This window comes from Zea mays, chromosome 2, assembly GCF_902167145.1.
Source record: "Zea mays cultivar B73 chromosome 2, Zm-B73-REFERENCE-NAM-5.0, whole genome shotgun sequence".
Classification (NCBI taxonomy): domain Eukaryota; kingdom Viridiplantae; phylum Streptophyta; class Magnoliopsida; order Poales; family Poaceae; genus Zea; species Zea mays.
This window is the reverse complement of record NC_050097.1, coordinates 171,694,579-171,716,505: the sequence shown is the minus strand read 5'-3', so window position 1 is coordinate 171,716,505 and position 21,927 is coordinate 171,694,579. Positions and strand designations below refer to the sequence as shown.

Genomic DNA, 21,927 nt, shown 5'->3' with positions numbered 1-21,927 from the left:
GCAGTCGCCAAGCTTCTTCTCATCAGCGATGAGCGACGCCAACGCGAGCGCCTCTTGATAGTGGTGTTTGTTTGGGGTTTCCAAGTAAGAAACATGGATTCATTCTTGGCGTTGATTTGTGAAAATGACTCACACGTCAGATCCATGGAAAAAATATTACGGAGAATAAATGTCACGCAGGCAAAAAAGGAATTTAAGTTGAAAACATTAATCAAACAAAAGAAATTGTATGTAACGCTCTTCTTTAAATACTAATATCTCCGTACAAAAATATAATTCAAGAATCTCGGTGATACTTATCTACTACTACGCATTGTGCAAAGGTAGCAGTTGGGCTTGAGGAGAGATGTAATAGATGTTTTCCTGTCATAAATATAGACATAAACACACATGTGGTGTAGCGGTAGCTACTTCTCGTATTTGTCTAAGGGGTCGTGGGTTCTAATCCCCTTGGGGCTATGTTTATTCTTATTTTAGCTAGTTGTGGGCTTTACGGGGAATGGGAATGAGCTTTGGGGAGAGGGGAATGGAAATGGACTTTGCGAGATAGGGGAATGGGAAAGACAGGACAAGGAATGGGAATGACAGATTAGGGTATTGTGACAGAACATGGGAATGACCTATGCGGGGAGGGGGAAATGGAAAAGACAGAACAAGGATGGGAATGGCAAAACTGAGGATTGTGCTAGAACACGGAATGACAGGCTACCCTTACAGCCTTAACTAGGTGAGTGCCCGTGCGTTGCAACGGGGATCTATAATATCACGATAACTTATGTACAAATAGGTTTATGCCCGTGGGATGCTACGAGGAAACACATGGAACCGTTATCTAGGTGGTACCACAAATCAAACAAAGCATAAAATTTATAAGCATGACACGACAATGTAAATCAAACAATGTATAAAAATAAGTGAAGGTGAGTTGGGAGCCCGTGCGATGTTACATTTATCCTTCGTAAACTGATGTACAATTCACTCATATTATATTCCAAGAATATGAAATAGCACTATCCTTGCTAGCCTAGCCAATCAGCATTCCACCTAACGCCTGATCACAGTCCTTTTCAGCCAATGGCAACTGATAAAGCGCATGCCGCACACGTGTAGCAAGCATCATCTTTCACAATAGCATTTCCCTCTGGCATCCAGCCCTGCTCCTCACCAAATCCCAACATTGCAAGCTACCAGCCACCCCAACCTCTTGCCGCCATCGATAACAGTACTGAGGCTGCCTCCAACGATCCACTCTCAGCTCCCCCTCGCGACGGTGTACAACAACTCCCTGGCACCGTCCATCCTCTCCCTCCCCCTCACACCGATGAGAGAAAATTTTGCCCCCATGGATCTCCCCCTCTCCACTAATCAACGATATTAATTATGAAATTATTTATTTTCGAGTTTAATTAGCAGATAACAATGTGTATTACGGCACTACAAATATGATAATGTTTTTAAAACTCCAAAAACTGATGTATAAAAGTCCAATAGCTCAGTTAAAGGGTAAAGGGGGAGCTGAATAGGGGGAATGGTTGGAGAGGAGGAGAAATAGGGGGGAATAATAGTTGAGAGGGTATTTAAATATAAATAGAAAATGCGAATGGGGGGATTTAGGAGGGAGGATGGTTGGAGATAGCCTGATGCTCCCACCACTGATTGTCCCTCTAGTAGTTCAGTGTGTGCCTACCTGAGACTGAGGTGCGCCTACACTTGTTACTGCCTCTCATGGGCTATAAAACTGCCATGACTCTTGCTGACAGGCATCATTGCCACCTACTGGGAGTCATGATCCGTGCATTCCACCCTTGCCCAACAGACTCCAGTTCTCTCCAACTACCACAAAGCTGCCTCTAGATTTAAGATTTGTTCTTGGTATTTGAATTTCAAAACATTGCATTAAGTTTGATGGAATCAAGTGGGGCTTTTGTAATCATTCTGGATAAGATTGCAGTAAAAGATTTGTTTGAGCAAGCCAATCACAACAGTGCAACACTTCTGGATAGTTTTTTTTAGATAAAGGAACAGTGTTCTAGCCTCTACAGTACTGAATAAGTGTATAGAGCCAAAACACTTCTGGATACTTGATCATGGTAAAATAAGGTGTTGAAAAATGGCAGAGCAAATGCTACACAAGCAGGTGCCTCTCTTTCCTGGATATTTTAGAGCATCGAATTCAATTAAATGAAAACAAGAACTAAACAAGATTTGGCATCATAAATTCTAAAATCAAATGACCATCCTACCATATTGAAAGGGAAATGTGCCCTTGGGCCATTTCTAAAGTATTTTGGTGATTGAGTGCCAACACAAGTGCTTAAATGTGAATCTATGCCCATGGATGAACAAAGTGCAAATCAAGAGCAAAGGTATGTTTCTAAGTCTTAGTACATTGGTTTTGTGTACTAATATACTTGTCTAAGTATCTGAAACAGAAAGAAGAAGGAAAGAGAAGAGTTGGCTGTATACAGCCAAGAGGCTGTTTCGGTCTGGGGCACCGGACTGTCCGGTGGTGCACCGGACAGTGTCCGGTGCGCCAGGCTGCCTCGGGCGAAGAAGCCGCTCTCGGGAATTTGCGACAGCGTACGGCTAAAATTCACCGGACTGTCCGGTGTGCACCGGACTGTCCGGTGAGGCAACGGTCGGCCGGGCCAACGGTCGGCCGCGCGATCTGCGCGGGACACGTGGCCGAGCCAACGGCTAGAAGGGGGCACCGGACTGTCCGGTGTGCACCGGACATGTCCGGTGCGCCAACGGCTCCCGCATCTGCAACGGTCGGCTGCGCTGTTTAAGGAAGGAAATTGGGCACCGGACAGTGTCCGGTGTGCACCGGACAGTGTCCGGTGTGCACCGGACTGTCCGGTGCGCCCGACGACAAAAGGCAAGGATGGCCTTCCAGAATTGTTCTCAACGGCTCCTAGCTGCCTTGGGGCTATAAAAGGGACCCCTAGGCGCATGGAGGAGTACACCAAGTATTCCTACAACATTCCTAAGCACCAAGACATCGATTCCACGCATTTGGTTCATTGTGATAGCATCTAGAGCTCTTGTTGAGTTGTGAACTCATTGAGTTGTGTTGCGAGCTCTTGTTGCAACTTGTGTGCGTGTTGTTGCTCTGATTTTGAGTCTAGTGTGCGTTGCTAGTTTCTCCCTTACTCCGTATTTCTTTGTGAATCTTAAGTGTAAGGGCGAGAGGCTCCAAGTTGTGGAGATTCCTCGCAAACGGGATATTGAAAGGCAAAGCAAAACACCGTGGTATTCAAGTTGGTCTTTGGACCGCTTGAGAGGGGTTGATTGCAACCCTTGTCCATTGGGACGCCACAACGTGGAGTAGGCAAGCGTTGGTCTTGGCCGAACCACGGGATAAACCACTGTGTCATCTCTGTGTTTGATCTCTTGTGGTATTGTGTTTTGTTGAGACTCCTTTCTAGCCACTTGGCAATTATTGTGCTAACACTTAACAAGTTTTTGTGGCTATAAGGTTAAGTTTTCACAGGATCACCTATTCACCCCCCCTCTAGGTGCTCTCAATTGGTATCAGAGCCGTTCTCTTCAAGAAAGGGACTAACCGCCCGAAGAGATGGATCCTAAGGGCAAGGGGATGGTGATCAACGACAAGGAGAAGGAGACCTTCGTCAACGAGCTCAATAATGACAAGCCCACCGACTCAGGCTCGGGCCACAAAAGAAAAGACGGGAGGAAGAAGAAGACAAGGCGCATCAAGGAAATTGTCTACTACGACAGCGACGAATCTTCCTCCTCCCAAAAGGACGACGACAACGACTACAGGAAGACGGTCAATTCGAATTTTTCATTTGATTATTCTCGTATTCCACATAGTTCGAATTCGCATTTGCTTTCCATTCCTCTTGGCAAACCTCCACACTTTGATGGGGAGGACTACGGATTTTGGAGTCACAAAATGCGTAGTCATCTATTCTCTCTCCATCCAAGCATATGGGAGATTATAGAGAATGGAATGAAGTTTGATAGCTCGGATAGCCCTATGTTTATTAATGAACAGATTCATAAAAATGCACAAGCTACTACTGTGTTGCTAGCCTCTTTGTGCAGGGACGAGTACAACAAGGTGAGTGGATTGGACAACGCCAAGCAAATATGGGACACCCTCAAGATTTCTCACGAGGGAAACGACATCACCATGCTCACTAAAATGGAGTTGGTGGAGGGCGAACTTGGAAGGTTTGCAATGATAAGGGGCGAGGAGCCAACCCAAACATACAACCGGCTCAAGACCCTCATCAACAAAATAAGGAGCTATGGAAGCACGCGATGGACGGACCATGATGTCGTCCGACTATTACTAAGGTCCTTTACCATTCTTGATCCTCATTTGGTGAATAATATTCGTGAGAATCCCAGGTACACCAAAATGTCGCCCGAAGAAGTCCTAGGAAAATTCGTCAGCGGGCGAATGATGATTAAGGAAGCAAGGTACGTGGACGACGCCTTGAATGGACCGATCAATGAGCCGCAACCTCTTGCTCTCAAAGCAACAAGAAGCAAGGAGGCGCTACCTAGCAAGGTGGCACAAATTGAGGCGGCCGGACTTAATGATGAAGAGATGGCTCTCATCATCAAACGCTTCAAGTCGGTGCTTAAGGGTCACACGGGGCAGCCAAGCAAGACCAAGACAAAAGGGAAGCGCTCATGCTTCAAATGTGGTAAGATTGGTCATTTTATTGCTAACTGTCCCGAAAATGAAAGTGACCAGGAACACGGGAGCAAGAGGGAAAAGAAGAAAAATTACAAGAAGGCCAAGGGCGAGGCACATCTAGGAAAGGAGTGGGACTCGGATTGTTCCTCCTCCGACTCTGACAATGAAGGACTCGCCGCCACCGCCTTCAACAAGTCATCCCTCTTCCCGAACGAGCGTCACACATGCCTCATGGCAAAGGAAAAGAAGGTATGTACTCGAGACGGTACTACTTATGATTCCTCTAGTGATGATGAATCTAGTGATGATGATGAGATAGATTACTCATGCTTATTCAAGGGATTGGATAGAAATAAAATTGATAAAATCAATGAATTGATTGATGCATTGAATGAGAAGGATAAACTCTTAGAGAAACAAGAGGATTTATTGTATGAAGAGCATGATAAATTTGTAGAAGCTCAAAGATCTCATGCTCTAGAAGTTAAAAGAAATGAAATGCTTTCTTGTGAATTATCTTCTTGCCATGAGACAATTTCTAAATTAAGGAGCATTAATGATGATATGAACGCTAAGTTAGAGATTGCTAGTAAATCTACCTCTTGTGTAGAAAATGCTATAACGTGCACTAGGTGTAAAGATATTAACTTTGATGCTTATAGTGAACACCTAGCGTGCATTTCTAAACTAAATGAAGAGGTAGCTAGTCTTAATGCCCAACTTAAGACTAGCAAAAGTGATTTTGAAAAACTAAAATTTGCTAGGGATGCCTACACGGTTGGTAGACACCCCTCAATTAAGGATGGACTTGGCTTCAAGAGAGAAGCCAAGAACTTAACAAGCCATAAGGCTCCCATTCCCGCCAAGGAGAAAGGGAAGGCCCCTATGGCTAGTAGTGTGCAAAAGAACCATGCTTTTATGTATCATGATAGGAGACAAACTAGAAATGCTTATAGGAACTATAATGCTTATGATGATTTTGACTCTCATGCCATGTTTGCGTCTAGTTCTTCCTATATGCATGGTAGAAATATGTCTAGGAGAAATGCTACTCATCATGTGCCTAGAAAGAATATTATTCATGCTCCTAGGAAAGTAGTGAATGAACATTCTACAATTTATTGTGCTTTAAATGCTTCCTTTGCTATTTGTAGAAAGGATAGGAAAATAGTTGCTAGGAAGTTAGGGGCAAAATGCAAGGGAGACAAAACTTGCATTTGGGTCCCTAAGACAATTGTGACTAACCTTGTAGGACCCAACAAGAGTTGGGTACCTAAGTCCCAAGCCTAAATTTGCCTTGCAGGTTTATGCATCCGGGGGTTCAAGCTGGATTATTGACAGCGGATGCACAAACCATATGACGAGGGAGAAGAAGATGTTCACCTCCTACGTCAAGAATAAGGATTCCCAAGATTCAATTATATTCGGTGATGGAAATCAAGGCAAGGTAAAAGGGTTAGGTAAAATTGCAATTTCTAATGAGCACTCTATCTCTAATGTGTTTTTAGTAGAGTCTCTTGGATATAATTTGCTATCGGTTAGTCAATTATGCAATATGGGATATAACTGTCTATTCACAAATGTAGATGTGTCTGTCTTTAGAAGAAGTGATGGTTCACTAGCTTTTAAGGGTGTATTAGATGACAAACTTTATTTAGTTGATTTTGCAAAAGAGGAGGCCGGTCTAGATGCATGCTTAATAGCTAAGACTAGCATGGGCTGGCTGTGGCATCGCCGCTTAGCACATGTGGGGATGAAGAACCTTCACAAGCTTCTAAAGGGAGAACACGTGATAGGTTTGACTAATGTGCAATTCGAAAAAGATAGACCTTGTGCAGCATGTCAAGCAGGTAAACAGGTGGGAGGAGCACATCACAGCAAGAATGTGATGACCACATCAAGGCCCCTGGAGCTGCTACATATGGATCTCTTCGGACCCGTCGCCTATCTAAGCATAGGAGGAAGTAAGTATGGTTTAGTTATTGTTGATGACTTTTCCTGCTTCACTTGTGTGTTCTTTTTGCAGGATAAGTCTGAAACCCAAGGGACCCTCAAGCGCTTCCTCAGGAGAGCTCAAAATGAGTTTGAGCTCAAGGTGAAGAAGATAAGGAGCGACAACGGGTCCGAATTCAAGAACCTTCAAGTGGAGGAGTTCCTTGAGGAAGAAGGAATCAAGCACGAGTTCTCCGCTCCCTACACACCACAACAAAATGGTGTGGTAGAAAGGAAGAACAGGACGCTCATCGATATGGCGAGGACGATGCTAGGAGAGTTCAAGACCCCCGAGTGCTTTTGGACGGAAGCCGTGAACACGGCTTGCCACGCCATCAACAGGGTCTACCTTCATCGCCTCCTCAAGAAGACCTCATATGAGCTACTAACCGGTAACAAACCCAATGTATCTTACTTTCGTGTATTTGGGAGCAAGTGCTACATTCTAGTGAAGAAGGGTAGAAATTCTAAGTTCGCTCCCAAAGCTGTAGAAGGGTTTTTGTTAGGTTATGACTCAAATACAAAGGCGTATAGAGTCTTCAACAAATCATCGGGTCTGGTTGAAGTCTCTAGCGACGTTGTATTTGATGAGACTAATGGCTCTCCAAGAGAGCAAGTTGTTGATTGTGATGATGTAGATGAAGAAGATGTTCCGACAGCCGCTATACGAACCATGGCGATTGGAGAAGTGCGGCCACAGGAACAAGATGAACGAGATCAACCTTCTTCCTCAACAATGGTGCATCCCTCACCTCAAGATGATGAACAGGTTCATCAAAAGGAGGCGTGTGATCAAGGGGGAGCACAAGATGTTCACGTGATGGAGGAAGAAGCGCAACCGGCACCTCCAACCCAAGTTCGAGCGATGATTCAAAGGGATCATCCCGTCGACCAAATTCTAGGTGATATTAGCAAGGGAGTAACTACTCGATCTCGATTAGTTAATTTTTGTGAGCATTACTCCTTTGTCTCTTCTATTGAGCCTTTCAGGGTAGAAGAGGCCTTGCTAGATCCGGACTGGGTGTTGGCCATGCAGGAGGAACTCAACAACTTCAAGCGCAATGAAGTTTGGACACTGGTGCCTCGTCCTAAGCAAAATGTTGTGGGAACCAAGTGGGTGTTTCACAACAAACAAGACGAGCACGGAGTGGTGACAAGGAACAAGGCTCGACTTGTGGCAAAAGGTTATGCCCAAGTCGCAGGTTTGGACTTTGAGGAGACCTTTGCTCCTGTAGCTAGGCTAGAGTCCATTCGTATCTTGCTAGCATATGCCACTCACCATTCTTTCAGGTTGTACCAAATGGATGTGAAGAGCGCTTTCCTCAATGGGCCAATCAAGGAGGAGGTGTACGTGGAGCAACCCCCTGGCTTCGAGGATGAACGGTACCCCGACCACGTGTGTAAGCTCTCTAAGGCGCTCTATGGACTTAAGCAAGCCCCAAGAGCATGGTATGAATGCCTTAGAGACTTTTTAATTGCTAATGCTTTCAAGGTTGGGAAAGCCGATCCAACTCTGTTTACTAAGACATGTGATGGTGATTTGTTTGTGTGCCAAATTTATGTCGATGACATAATATTTGGTTCTACTAACCAAAAGTCTTGTGAAGAGTTTAGCAGGGTGATGACGCAGAAATTCGAGATGTCGATGATGGGCGAGTTGAACTACTTCCTTGGGTTCCAAGTGAAGCAACTCAAGGACGGCACCTTCATCTCCCAAACGAAGTACACGCAAGACTTGCTGAAGCGGTTTGGGATGAAGGACGCCAAGCCCACAAAGACTCCGATGGGGACCGACGGACACACCGACCTCAACAAAGGAGGTAAGTCCGTTGATCAAAAAGCATACCGGTCAATGATAGGGTCTTTACTTTATTTATGTGCTAGTAGACCGGATATTATGCTTAGCGTATGCATGTGTGCTAGATTTCAATCCGATCCTAAGGAGTGTCACTTAGTGGCGGTGAAGCGAATTCTTAGATATTTGGTTGCTACGCCTTGCTTCGGGCTCTGGTATCCAAAGGGGTCTACCTTTGACTTGGTTGGATACTCAGATTCCGACTATGCTGGATGTAAGGTCGATAGGAAGAGTACATCGGGGACGTGCCAATTCTTAGGAAGGTCCCTGGTGTCGTGGAACTCTAAGAAACAAACTTCCGTTGCCCTATCCACCGCTGAGGCCGAGTATGTTGCCGCAGGACAGTGTTGCGCGCAACTACTTTGGATGAGGCAAACCCTCCGGGACTTTGGCTACAATCTGAGCAAAGTCCCACTCCTATGTGATAATGAGAGTGCTATCCGCATGGCGGAGAATCCTGTTGAGCACAGCCGCACAAAGCACATAGACATCCGGCATCACTTTTTGAGAGACCACCAGCAAAAGGGAGATATCGAAGTGTTTCATGTTAGCACCAAGAACCAGCTAGCCGATATCTTTACCAAGCCTCTAGATGAGAAGACCTTTTGCAGGCTGCGTAGTGAGCTAAATGTCTTAGATTCGCGGAACTTGGATTGAAGTGTAGCATACATGTGTTTATGCCTTATGATCATGTTCCTTTTTGCATTTTGTTGCTTATTGTGGTGCTCAAGTTGTACAAACATTCCCTGGACCTCACAAGTCCTTGTGTAAGTGATGCACATATTTAGGGGGAGTTGTGTTACAACTTGACCCTTTTGAGACTAACCATATGCTTGAGTTTGCGTTATTTAGTCTCGAAGGAGAATTGAAAGGGAAAAGGTGGACTTGGACCATGAAAGACTTCCACTGCACTCCGATGAGAGGGTAACTTATTCCAAGTTCATCTTTAGACTCTTATTGCCTATTTGCTCTTAATTGAAGATTTTGGTGAGGCAATGGGGTTAAAGGGCCAAGATTGATCCCGTTTTGGTGCTTGATGCCAAAGGGGGAGAAAATAAAGGCCAAAGCAATAGATGGATCAGCTACCACTTGAGAGATTTGAAAATAGTAGAGTAGAGCTTTTGCAATAGATGGATCAGCTACCACTTGAGAGATTTGAAAATAGTAGAGTAGAGCTTTTGGTTTGTCAAAACTCTTTTGTTGTCTCTTTTGTCAAAAGTTGGCCTCTTGTGGGGAGAAGTAGTTATTATGGGAAAAAGGGGTTTGTCAAAACTCTTTTGTTGTCTCTTTTGTCAAAAGTTGGCCTCTTGTGGGGAGAAGTAGTTATTATGGGAAAAAGGGGGAGTTTTTGAAATCTTTGATCAATCTCTTTTGGAATGACTCTCTTTGTGCTTCAACATGTGTGTTTGACTTAGAGATAGAGATTTGAGTTTGATTTGCAAAAACAAACCAAGTGGTGGCAAAGGATGATCCATATATGCCAAAATTGAATAAAACTCAAATTCATTTTCATTTGAAGTGATATTGCACTTGTTCTAGTTGCTTTATGTTGTGTTGGCATAAATCACCAAAAAGGGGGAGATTGAAAGGGAAATGTGCCCTTGGGCCATTTCTAAAGTATTTTGGTGATTGAGTGCCAACACAAGTGCTTAAATGTGAATCTATGCCCATGGATGAACAAAGTGCAAATCAAGAGCAAAGGTATGTTTCTAAGTCTTAGTACATTGGTTTTGTGTACTAATATACTTGTCTAAGTATCTGAAACAGAAAGAAGAAGGAAAGAGAAGAGTTGGCTGTATACAGCCAAGAGGCTGTTTCGGTCTGGGGCACCGGACTGTCCGGTGGTGCACCGGACAGTGTCCGGTGCGCCAGGCTGCCTCGGGCGAAGAAGCCGCTCTCGGGAATTTGCCAAAAGCGTACGGCTAAAATTCACCGGACTGTCCGGTGTGCACCGGACTGTCCGGTGAGGCAACGGTCGGCCGGGCCAACGGTCGGCCGCGCGATCTGCGCGGGACACGTGGCCGAGCCAACGGCTAGAAGGGGGCACCTGAGAGCACCTAGAGGGGGGGGGGTGAATAGGTGATCCTGTGAAAACTTAAACTTATAGCCACAAAAACTTGTTAAGTGTTAGCACAATTATTGCCAAGTGGCTAGAAAGGAGTCTCAACAAGACACAATACCACAAGAGATCAATCACAGAGATGACACAGTGGTTTATCCCGTGGTTCGGCCAAGACAAACGCTTGCCTACTCCACGTTGTGGCGTCCCAACGGACGAGGGTTGCAATCAACCCCTCTCAAGCGGTCCGAAGACCCACTTGAATACCACGGTGTTTTGCTTGCTTTTTCTCAATCCCGTTTGCGAGGAATCTCCACAACTTGGAGCCTCTCGCCCTTACAATTGAAGTTCACAAAGAAACACAGAGCAAGGGGAAATGAGCAACGCACACAAGACTTCAAAAGATCAAAGCAACAACACGCACACAAGTCGCAACAAGAGCCCTCAACACAACTCAAAGAGTTCACAACTCCACAAGAGCTCTATATGCTATCACAATGAAACGAATGCGCGAGATCGATGTCTTGGTGCTTAGAAATGTTGTAGGAGTGCTTGGTATTACTCCTCCATGCGCCTAGGGGTCCCTTTTATAGCCCCAAGGCAGCTAGGAGCCGTTGAGAACAAACCAGGAAGGCTGTCCTTGCCTTCTGTCGTCGGGCGCACCGGACAGTCCGGTGCACACCGGACACTGTCCGGTGCCCGATTTCCTTCCTTAAACAGCGCAGTTGACCGTTGCAGATCTAGGAGCCGTTGGCGCACCGGACATGTCCGGTGCACACCGGACAGTCCGGTGCCCCCTTCCGACCGTTGGCCCGGCCACGTGTCGCGCGCAGATTCCGCGGCCGACCGTTGGCCCGGCCGACCGTTGGCTCACCGGACAGTCCGGTGCACACCGGACAGTTCGGTGAATTTTAGCCGTACGTCGTTGGTGAATTCCCGAGAGCGGCCACTTCGCTCGAGGCTGCCTGGCGCACCGGACACTGTCCGGTGCACCACCGGACAGTCCGGTGCCCCAGACCGAAACAGCCTCTTGGCTGTACACAGCCAACTCTCCTCTTTTCTTCTTCTTCCTGTTTCTGATACTTAGACAAGTATATTAGTACATAAAACCAATGTACTAAGACTTAGAAACATACCTTAGCTCTTGATTTGCACTTTGTTCATCCATGGGCATAGATTCACATTTAAGTACTTGTGTTGGCACTCAATCACCAAAATACTTAGAAATGGCCCAAAGACACATTTCCCTTTCAATCTCCCCCTTTTTGGTGATTTATGCCAACACAACATAAAGCAACTAGAACAAGTGCAATATCACTTCAAATAAAAACTCAAATTCATTTTGATTCAATTTGGCATATATGGATCATCCTTTGCCACCACTTGGTTTGTTTTTGCAAATCAAACTCAAAATCCTATCTCTAAGTCAAATCCACTTGTAGAGACATAAAGAGAGGTTTTCCAAAGAAAATTAATTCAAGATTCCAAAAACTCCCCCTTTTTCCCATGATCAACACTTCTCCCCGCAAGAGGCCAACTTTTGACAAAAGAGACAATGCAAGAGTTTTGACAAAACAAAAAGCTCTATTCTACTATTTTCAAAATATCTCAAGTGGTAGTTGATCCATTTATCGCTTTGGCCTTTATTTTGTCCCCCTTTGGCATCAAGCACCAAAACGGGATCAATCTTGGCCCTCTTAACCCCATTGCCTCACCAAATTCTTCAATTAAGAGCAAATAGGCAATAAGAGTTCATGAGATGGACTTGGAATAAGTTACCCTCTCATCGGAGTGCAGTGGAAGTCTTTCATGGTCCAAGTCCACCTTTTCCCTTTCAATTCTCCTTCGAGACTAAATAACGCAAACTCAAGCATATGGTTAGTCTCAGAGGGTCAAGTTGTAACACAACTCCCCCTAAATATGTGCATCACTTACACAAGGACTTGTGAGGTCCAGGGAATGTTTGTACAACTTGAGCACCACAATAAGCAACAAAATGCAAACAGGAACATGATCATAAGGCATAAACACATGTATGCTACAATTCAATCCAAGTTCCGCGAATCTAAGACATTTAGCTCACTACGCAGCCTGCAAAAGGTCTTCTCATCTAGAGGCTTGGTAAAGATATCGGCTAGCTGGTTCTCGGTGCTAACATGAAACACTTCGATATCTCCCTTTTGCTGGTGGTCTCTCAAAAAGTGATGCCGGATGTCTATGTGCTTTGTGCGGCTGTGCTCAACAGGATTTTCCGCCATGCGGATAGCACTCTCATTATCACATAGGAGTGGGACTTTGCTCAGATTGTAGCCAAAGTCCCTGAGGGTTTGCCTCATCCAAAGTAGTTGCGCGCAACACTGTCCTGCGACAACATACTCGGCCTCAGCGGTGGATAGGGCAACGGAAGTTTGTTTCTTAGAGTTCCATGACACCAGGGACCTTCCTAAGAATTGGCACGTCCCCGATGTACTCTTCCTATCGACCTTACATCCAGCATAGTCAGAGTCTGAATATCCAATCAAGTCAAAGGTAGACCCCTTTGGATACCAGAGCCCGAAGCAAGGCGTAGCAACCAAATATCTAAGGATTCGCTTCACCGCCACTAAGTGACACTCCTTAGGATCGGATTGAAATCTAGCACACATGCATACGCTAAGCATAATGTCCGGTCTACTAGCACATAAATAAAGTAATGAACCTATCATTGACCGGTATGCCTTTTGATCAACGGACTTACCTCCTTTGTTGAGGTCGATGTGCCCGTCGGTTCCCATCGGAGTCTTTGCGGGCTTGGCGTCCTTCATCCCAAACCGCTTCAGCAGGTCTTGCGTGTACTTCGTTTGAGAGATGAAGGTGCCGTCCTTGAGTTGCTTCACTTGGAACCCAAGGAAGTAGTTCAACTCGCCCATCATTGACATCTCGAATTTCTGCGTCATCACCCTGCTAAACTCTTCACAAGACCTTTTATTAGTAGAACCAAATATGATGTCATCTACATAAATTTGGCACACAAAGAGATCACCGTCACAAGTCTTAGTGAAAAGAGTTGGATCGGCTTTCCCAACCTCGAAAGCATTAGCAATTAAGAAATCTCTAAGGCATTCATACCATGCTCTTGGGGCTTGCTTAAGTCCATAGAGCGCCTTAGAGAGCTTACACACGTGGTCGGGGTACCGTTCATCCTCGAAGCCAGGGGGTTGCTCCACGTACACCTCCTCCTTGATTGGCCCGTTGAGGAAAGCGCTCTTCACATCCATTTGGAACAACCTGAAAGAATGGTGAGTGACATATGCTAGCAAGATACGAATGGACTCTAGCCTTGCCACAGGAGCAAAAGTCTCCTCAAAGTCCAAACCTGCGACTTGGGCATAACCTTTTGCCACAAGTCGAGCCTTGTTCCGTGTCACCACTCCGTGCTCGTCTTGTTTGTTGCGGAACACCCACTTGGTTCCCACAACATTCTGCTTGGGACGAGGCACCAGAGTCCAAACTTCATTGCGCTTGAAGTTGTTGAGTTCCTCCTGCATGGCCAACACCCAGTCCGGATCTAGCAAGGCCTCTTCTACCCTGAAAGGCTCAATAGAAGAGACAAAGGAGTAATGCTCACAAAAATTAACTAATCGAGATCGAGTAGTTACTCCCTTGCTAATGTCACCCAGAATTTGGTCGACGAGATGATCCCTTTGAATCATCGCTCGAACTTGGGTTGGAGGTGCCGGTTGCGCTTCTTCCTCCATCACGTGAACATCTTGTTCTCCCCCTTGATCACACGCCTCCTTTTGATGAACCTGTTCATCATCTTGAGGTGGGGGATGCACCGTTGTTGAGGAAGAAGGTTTATCTCGTTCATATTGTTCCTGTGGCCGCACTTCTCCAATCGCCATGGTTCGTATAGCGGCCGTCGGAACATCTTCTTCATCTACATCATCACAATCAACAACTTGCTCTCTTGGAGAGCCATTAGTCTCATCAAATACAACGTCGCTAGAGACTTCAACCAAACCCGATGATTTGTTGAAGACTCTATACGCCTTTGTATTTGAGTCATAACCTAACAAAAACCCTTATACAGCTTTGGGAGCAAACTTAGAATTTCTACCCTTCTTTACTAGAATGTAGCACTTGCTCCCAAATACACGAAAGTAAGATACATTGGGTTTGTTACCGGTTAGTAGCTCATACGAAGTCTTCTTGAGGAGACGATGAAGGTAGACCCTGTTGATGGCGTGGCAAGCCGTGTTCACGGCTTCCGACCAGAAACACTCGGGGGTCTTGAATTCTCCAAGCATCGTCCTCGCCATATCGATTAGCGTCCTGTTCTTCCTCTCTACCACACCATTTTGCTGTGGTGTGTAGGGAGTGGAGAACTCGTGCTTGATCCCTTCCTCCTCAAGGAACTCCTCCACTTGAAGGTTCTTGAACTCGGACCCGTTGTCGCTCCTTATCTTCTTCACCTTGAGCTCAAACTCATTTTGAGCTCTCCTGAGGAAGCGCTTGAGGGTCCCTTGGGTTTCAGACTTATCCTGCAAAAAGAACACCCAAGTGAAGCGGGAAAAGTCATCAACAATAACTAGACCATACTTACTTCCTCCTATGCTCAGATAGGCGACGGGTCCGAAGAGGTCCATATGCAGCAGCTCCAGGGGTCTTGAAGTGGTCATCACATTCTTGCTGTGATGCGCTCCTCCCACTTGTTTACCTGCTTGACAAGCTGCACAAGGTCTATCTTTTTCGAATTGCATGTTAGTCAAACCTATCACGTGTTCTCCCTTTAGAAGCTTGTGAAGGTTCCTCATCCCCACATGTGCTAAGCGGCGATGCCACAGCCAGCCCATGCTAGTCTTAGCTATTAAGCATGCATCTAGACCGGCCTCTTCTTTTGCAAAATCAACTAAATAAAGTTTGCCGTCTAATACACCCTTAAAAGCTAGTGAACCATCACTTCTTCTAAAGACAAACACATCTACATTTGTAAATAGACAGTTATATCCCATATTGCATAATTGACTAACAGATAGCAAATTATATCCAAGAGACTCTACTAAAAACACATTAGATATGGAGTGCTCATTAGAAATTGCAATTTTACCTAACCCTTTTACCTTGCCTTGATTCCCATCACCGAATATAATTGAATCTTGGGAATCCTTATTCTTGACGTAGGAGGTGAACATCTTCTTCTCCCCCGTCATATGGTTTGTGCATCCGCTATCAATAATCCAGCTTGAACCCCCGGATGCATAAACCTGCAAGGCAAATTTAGGCTTGGGTCTTAGGTACCCAACTCATGTTGGGTCCTACAAGGTTAGTGCAAATATCCTTAGGGACCCAAATGCAAGTTTTGTCTCCCTTGCATTTTGCCCCTAACTTCCTAGCAACTATTTTCCTATCCTTTCTACAAATTGCAAAGGAAGCATTCAAAGCATGATATATTGTAGAAGGTTCATTTACTTTCCTAGGAACATCAACAACATTTCTCCTAGGCATATTATGAACATCATTTCTCCTACCAACATTTCTATCATGCACATAAGAAGAGCTAGAAGCAAACATGGCATGAGAATCAAAGGCATTATATGCATTACAACTCCTATAAGCATTTCTAGGTTGTGTTCTATCATAGTACATAAAAGCATGGTTCTTTTGCACACTACTAGCCATAGGGGCCTTCCCTTTCTCCTTGGCGGAGATGGGAGCCTTATGGCTTGTCAAGTTCTTGGCTTCCCTTTTGTAGCCAAGTCCATCCTTAATTGAGGGGTGTCTACCGATCGTGTAGGCATCCCTTGCAAATTTTAGTTTATCAAATTCATTCTTGCTAGTCTTAAGTTGGGCATTAAGACTAGCCAATTCCTCAGTTAATTTGGAAATTGAAACTAAATGATCACTACAAGCATCAACATCGAAATCTTTACACCTAGTGCAAATCTCAACATGTTCTACACAAGATTTAGATTCACTAGCTACTTCTAGTTTAGCATTTAAGTCATCATTAACACTCTTTAAAGTAGCAATGGTTTCATGACAAGAAGATAATTCACTAGAAAGCACTTCATTTCTTTTAACTTCTAAAGCATAAGATTTTTGAGCCTCTACAAATTTGTCATGCTCTTCATATAAAAGATCCTCTTGTTTTTCTAAGAGTCTATCCTTTTCATTCAAGGCATCGATCAATTCATTAATCTTATCTACTTTAGTTCTATCCATTCCCTTGAACAAACTAGAGTAATCTATTTCTTCATCACTAGACTCATCATCACTAGAAGAATCATAAGTGACATTGTTTTGATTACTTACCTTCTTCTCCCTTGCCATAAGGCATGTGTGACGCTCGTTGGGGAAGAGAGATGACTTGTTGAAGGCAGTGGCGGCGAGTCCTTCATTGTCGGAGTCGGAGGAGGAGCAATCCGAATCCCACTCCTTTCCGATATGTGCCTCGCCCTTGGCCTTCTTGTAATGCTTCTTCTTTTCTCTCTTGCTCCCGTGTTCCTGGTCACTATCATTGTCGGGACAGTTAGCAATAAAATGACCAATCTTACCGCATTTGAAGCACGAGCGCTTCCCCTTGGCTTTGGTCTTGCTTGGCTGTCCCTTGCGTCCTTTAAGCGCCGTCTTGAAGCGCTTAATGATGAGGGCCATCTCCTCATTATTTAGCCCAGCCGCCTCAACTTGCGCCACCTTGCTCGGTAGCGCCTCCTTGCTCCTTGTTGCCTTGAGAGCAAGGGGTTGCGGCTCGTTGATCGGACCATTCAAGGCGTCGTCCACGTATCTTGCCTCCTTGATCATCATTCGCCCGCTAACGAATTTCCCAAGTACTTCTTCGGGCGACATCTTGGTGTACCTAGGATTTTCACGAATATTGTTCACCAAATGAGGATCAAGAACAGTAAAGGACCTTAGCATTAGGCGGACGACGTTGTGATCCGTCCATCGCGTGCTTCCATAGCTCCTTATTTTGTTGATAAGGGTCTTGAGCCGGTTGTATGTTTGAGTTGGCTCCTCGCCCCTTATCATTGCGAACCGTCCAAGCTCGCCCTCCACCAACTCCATCTTGGTGAGTAAGGTGATATCGTTCCCCTCATGAGAGATCTTGAGGGTGTCCCAGATCTGCTTGGCATTGTCCAAGCCGCTCACCTTATGGTACTCGTCCCTGCACAAAGAGGCTAGCAACACAGTAGTAGCTTGTGCATTTTTATGAATCTGTTCATTAATAAACATGGAACTATCCGTACTATCAAAGTGCATTCCATTTTCTACAATCTCCCATATGCTAGGATGGAGAGAGAACAAGTGACTACGCATTTTGTGACTCCAAAATCCGTAGTCCTCTCCATCAAAATGAGGAGGTTTACCAAGTGGAATAGATAATAAATGAGCATTAGTACTTTGAGGAATATGAGAGTAATCAAAAGAAAAGTTCGAATTGACCGGTTTCTTTCTCTCGTATTCGTTGTGGTCGTCGTCCTTTTGGGAGGAAGTAGACTCATCGCTGTCGTAGTAGACGATCTCCTTGATGCGTCTTGTCTTCTTCTTCTTCCCATCTTTGCGTCTGTGGCCCGAGCCCGAGTCGTTGGACTTGTCATCCCTTGGCTCGTTGACGAAGGACTCCTTTTCCTTGTCGTTGATCACTATTCCCTTCCCTTTAGGATCCATCTCTTCGGGCGGTTAGTCCCTTCGTGAAGAGAACGGCTCCGATACCAATTGAGAGCACCTAGAGGGGGGGGTGAATAGGTGATCCTATGAAAACTTAAACTTATAGCCACAAAAACTTGTTAAGTGTTAGCACAATTATTGCCAAGTGGCTAGAAAGGAGTCTCAACAAGACACAATACCACAAGAGATCAATCACAGAGATGACACAGTGGTTTATCCCGTGGTTCGGCCAAGACCAACGCTTGCCTACTCCACGTTGTGGCGTCCCAACGGACGAGGGTTGCAATCAACCCCTCTCAAGCGGTCCGAAGACCCACTTGAATACCACGGTGTTTTGCTTGCTTTTTCTCAATCCCGTTTGCGAGGAATCTCCACAACTTGGAGCCTCTCGCCCTTACAATTGAAGTTCACAAAGAAACACAGAGCAAGGGGAAATGAGCAACGCACATAAGACTTCAAAAGATCAGAGCAACAACACGCACACAAGTCGCAACAAGAGCCCGCAACACAACTCAAAGAGTTCACAACTCCACAAGAGCTCTATATGCTATCACAATGAAACGAATGCGCGAGATCGATGTCTTGGTGCTTAGAAATGTTGTAGGAGTGCTTGGTATTACTCCTCCATGCGCCTAGGGGTCCCTTTTATAGCCCCAAGGCAGCTAGGAGCCGTTGAGAACAAACCAGGAAGGCTGTCCTTGCCTTCTGTCGTCGGGCGCACCGGACAGTCCGGTGCACACCGGACACTGTCCGGTGCCCGATTTCCTTCCTTAAACAGTGCAGTTGACCGTTGCAGATCTAGGAGCCGTTGGCGCACCGGACATGTCCGGTGCCCCCTTCCGACCGTTGGCCCGGCCACGTGTTGCGCGCAGATTCCGCGGCCGACCGTTGGCCCGGCCGACCGTTGGCTCACCGGACAGTCCGGTGCACACCGGACAGTCCGGTGAATTTTAGCCGTACGTCGTTGGCAAATTCCCGAGAGCGGCCACTTCGCTCGAGGCTGCCTGGCGCACCGGACACTGTCCGGTGCACCACCGGACAGTCCAGTGCCCCAGACCGAAACAACCTCTTGGCTGTACACAGCCAACTCTCCTCTTTTCTTCTTCTTCCTGTTTCTGATACTTAGACAAGTATATTAGTACATAAAACCAATGTACTAAGACTTAGAAACATACCTTAGCTCTTGATTTGCACTTTGTTCATCCATGGGCATAGATTCACATTTAAGTACTTGTGTTGGCACTCAATCACCAAAATACTTAGAAATGGCCCAAAGACACATTTCCCTTTCAGCACCGGACTGTCCGGTGTGCACCGGACATGTCCGGTGCGCCAACAGCTCCCGCATCTGCAACGGTCGGCTGCGCTGTTTAAGGAAGGAAATCGGGCACCGGACAGTGTCCGGTGTGCACCGGACTGTCCGGTGCGCCCGACGACAGAAGGCAAGGATGGCCTTCCAGAATTGTTCTCAACGGCTCCTAGCTGCCTTGGGGCTATAAAAGGGACCCCTAGGCGCATGGAGGAGTACACCAAGTATTCCTACAACATTCCTAAGCACCAAGACATCGATTCCACGCATTTGGTTCATTGTGATAGCATCTAGAGCTCTTGTTGAGTTGTGAACTCATTGAGTTGTGTTGCGAGCTCTTGTTGCGACTTGTGTGCGTGTTGTTGCTCTGATTTTGAGTCTAGTGTGCGTTGCTAGTTTCTCCCTTACTCCGTATTTCTTTGTGAATCTTAAGTGTAAGGGCGAGAGGCTCCAAGTTGTGGAGATTCCTCGCAAACGGAATATTGAAAGGCAAAGCAAAACACCGTGGTATTCAAGTTGGTCTTTGGACCGCTTGAGAGGGGTTGATTGCAACCCTTGTCCATTGGGACGCCACAACGTGGAGTAGGCAAGCGTTGGTCTTGGCCGAACCACGGGATAAACCACTGTGTCATCTCTGTGTTTGATCTCTTGTGGTATTGTGTTTTGTTGAGACTCCTTTCTAGCCACTTGGCAATTATTGTGCTAACACTTAACAAGTTTTTGTGGCTATAAGGTTAAGTTTTCACAGGATCACCTATTCACCCCCCCCTCTAGGTGCTCTCACATATGCTTTCCAAACAAGTGATACCTTGGCTAATGCAGAGGCCTCACATAAAGTTTCCTTGGTCAAGTTGGGATCGGGTTCAAGCTCCAGTTCTAGGTCACTGTCATCGTCCTACCATTGTCAAAGAAGTTGAACATAAAAAATGTAGCACCAATTACCGAAGGAGCACCCAACACAAGAAAAACTAAATTCCTGTGCGTGCAACCCTAAGATCCAAACAATCACCACTATAGGAATCCAGATAATTAACGCCTTGCAAGCCGATACGAAAGGGGCAGCAAGATCTAGGTTTTGAGTAGTAGGTAGGATTACAAACCAGAGGCTGGTCATCGGCATCGACGCTCTCGTCTATGTCGTGATGATAGGCGAAGTGGCGCTAGAGCATCTGGTACTTGCGGACGGAGGTGATCCCCATGGTCGAGTTCGCCACCACCGCCCTCCAGTCGATGCGCCGGCCATCCGCGTGCCGCGCCACCTTTTGCAGCGCTGTCAGGATCGTCCCTGGATGGTACCTGCAGGGGGAGAAGGGCTGCAAGTGATGCGGTGAAGTAAAACCCTAGATGAAAGCCAGCCGCCCAGGGAGAGAACAGGAGGACGGGCTGGGGGAGGACGGGGGCACCTGTGGAGGAGGAGCCAGACGTCGTCCTCGGAGAGGTGCCGCTTTCGTTTTCCCTTGCAAGCCGCCGGAGCCACAGCTGCCATATTCGACCAGGTACACGTGCCGCCCCATCGCCACGGCGCGCGCGTGCGCGAACGTGGCGCCGCCGCAGCGCGTGGGTAGGGGCAGCGCGACGACCTCGAGCGAGGACGCGGAGGCGGAGGCGTGGAGGTGGAGGAGCAGCACGCGGGCGGAGGAGGAGGAGGAGACGGTGAGGAGCCATGGGCAGAGGCGGCCACTCGCGCGATGGAGCTACAGGAATGCCTGGGACGCGAGGAGCGAGGCGAAGCGGCGGCAGACGGCGGGGAGCGGCGGGAGCGAGGCGCGGGGCACGTAGGTGAGGATATCTAATAGGAGCTCGTCGGGGAGTCTCGCGATGGGGGTTCGGGCTCAGGATCCTCGGCGTCGGGGGGGCGTGAAGGGGACAGGGACCGAGAGCTTCATCGTGGCGGGCGGGGTCGGCGGGATGCAGGACCGCGCGAAACACGAGAGGCCGCACAGGTGGCAACTCTCCGCGGCCATGGCTGCGTGGCTGACGCAGGGCCGCCGAAGGATGGGATTGCCGTCCATTTTCGTCTCGGCACCGAAGATGGAAGGGCGGATTTGGATCGACGTAGATGGTGGTGTCGGATTTGGCGCTCTCTCCATAGAAGGCGCCGCATGGATATTATGGAAGGCAGGAGCAGGAGGCAGCAGGGGAAGGCACTGCAGCCTCATTTTATGCACAAGGGGCGCGGTTGTGAGCACGGGAGGCAGAACGTGCGCTATGGACAGCTGTGGACGTCTACGTTATGTACTTAAGAAGTAGTATAGATAAGTAGTAGAGATTAAACTGCACCGAGCAAAAGCACAAACGTAGGCATGGCCCACCTTGGCTTTCACTGTCCTCCGCCACTGCTGAGTGGGTGGGACCACCGAACGGACAAAGATCTATACTACTCAATC

The 21,927-nt window shown here is 46.7% G+C and overlaps 1 pseudogene; it reads right to left on the bottom strand.

Moving 5' to 3' along the window:
- Positions 1–2,036: 2,036 nt before the first annotated feature.
- LOC109944328 (uncharacterized) lies at positions 2,037–21,026 on the bottom strand (annotated as a pseudogene).
- Positions 21,027–21,927: the final 901 nt, after the last annotated feature.